Raw genomic sequence first — 2,221 nt, 5'->3', positions numbered from 1 at the left:
CTGCAAGAGTTGTCTGACTGAAATTGTTTTTTGTTCCTGAACAGTTGTTTGTTTTTGTTTTTGGTGTGAACTTCATTAGTTATTTCTGTATTTTGAAAAAATTTGTAATGTTTTTTTACAGTTTACATGTTTTGCAGACCGCATGTTTTTTACACTTTTGCAGCTGTATTTATTTAATATTTATTTCTTTATTTAATAAGAATCTCATTTTTGATAATAATTTTTCATAATAATTTTAGTAATATTTTTAATTATATAATATAAATGTAATTTGTGATGTCCTTTATTGATGTTATATTATATAGATTATTTCTGAATGTCGTGTTGCTGCCACTGATAAATGAAATTTCCCCATTGTGGGATTAATAAAGTCATCTATCTATCTATCTATATCAAAGATGTTGGTGTGGAGGGAATGTGTGTGCTTTGGTCGAACCGTCAGCGTGAAGGAGCATTGAAGGAGTGGAGGGTGAGGTTTATGTTCATCCTGAGGAGATGAGAGCCTTGATGGTTTGGATGTAAGCCATCTGGTTTGAAAAGGTTTGGTCTATTATAAAGTGTGGTGAAATTGTCAATGTAGTGGATATTTAAGGAGTGGCAGTAACTTTTAAACCAGATGTGGAGCTGACAGATTCCAGAGAATGTTATGTCTCTGTAACGGGGTGCAGGTAGCGGTGCAGATACGATGCATTGTAAGTTTAACTGTTGGATGTGACAAATGAAGCCCATTTTCAACGTCTCAGACTGCTGGAACTTAATGTCACTGGTATCTGCGTGGATTATGACGGTTGTGGCAGAGGGGTGTTTACTGGTGAGATGGTTGTAGATGCTAATCTACCACTAATCTCTACCCCTCTGCCAGATCATCCCTGGAAAAGGATCGGACTGATTTGTGTGAATACAACAAAAGGGGTTATCTTGTAGTATCAGACTACTACTCATGTTTTTTAGAAATACTATTTCTGCCATCCACCATGGGCCTACAAGTCATACAGAGACTGAACGATGCACTTGCCAGATTTTGGAATCCAGATGAAACAGTGAGTGACAATGGACCTCAATTTTCCTGGGTATAATTTCAAGAATTTGCAAAAGACATGGATTTCAGACGCATTATGTCAAGTCCTCACCACCCGCAAGGAAGAGAGCAGTGCAACCTGCTAAGAAGATTCTCAGGCAAGAGGATCCACTGATTGCTCTCATGTGCTACATGTCAACCCCCCGTCCCACGACCAGAGTCAGCCCAGCGGAGCTCCTCTGGAGAGAAAGGTTTGGACAACACTTTCCACCATGCGGAAGAATCTTAAGCCAAGGTGGCCTGATAGGAAGGCTGCTATTCAAAGATATGTAGCGGTCAGTCAGTAGCCGCCCAGGCACATTTGGAGGCCGCGTGATGGCAGTCCAGTGACAAGAAGGATCAATTACTAATAGGAGGGTCTCCAAGGTCCCCAAAATCGTCTGATAGTAGGCCAATTGCAGATCGCCACCCTGCGGCCACCCCAGCCCATGAGGGCAGTTGACATTGGCCGGGGGCTCGGTGATAACAGGACGTCAATCTGGCAATCCGTTGGTCCAAATGGGGAGACGGCATTGGTGCTGCATCAAAGTCATCATAGCGTTGATAGGCACCGCAGGAACTCCAAGACCTGCGTATTGACAAATTGCAGTTGATGCTAAGAAGAACACAGAGCATTGTGAGTACTTGGGAGGCATGTTGTCTAAAAATGTGTACATTTGTAAATTGACAAGATTAGATTGTCAAATCTGAGTTGCGAATGACCAGTGGGGCAAAATGGGATGCTTTTTACATACACCAAGACTACCTGGTGGCTGGTGGTACATGGTATAGACATTTACACATCGTCCAATCAGAGTTGCTGCTGGCTGGTGATCCGGCTGTCACCGCCCTGTGGCCGCCCGATTTAGTAAATGTGTGATCCTCGTCTGACTGATTGCTGCCGTTTATGACCACAACAACAATTAAAAAAACTTTGGGCGGCGAGAGCTAATCTTGAAAATTCTGCCGATGTCTCCCCATTGCGCAGTGGCAGTTGAGCATGTGACTGTAGCATGCACAAGCTTTCCACTACAACATCATCGTCATGGTGCCAGGCCTCCCCCAGGTCTACATCCAGGGGACACCATCCTTACCAAGCTGGATCAGGAAAAGAACTGGTCAACATCAGCAGTTGTCTCAAAGGAAGCATTACTCCAGGAGTGA

The sequence above is a fragment of the Oryzias latipes genome, chromosome 15, assembly GCF_002234675.1.
Source record: "Oryzias latipes chromosome 15, ASM223467v1".
In the NCBI taxonomy this organism is placed as follows: domain Eukaryota; kingdom Metazoa; phylum Chordata; class Actinopteri; order Beloniformes; family Adrianichthyidae; genus Oryzias; species Oryzias latipes.
This window is presented reverse-complemented; position numbering follows the sequence as displayed.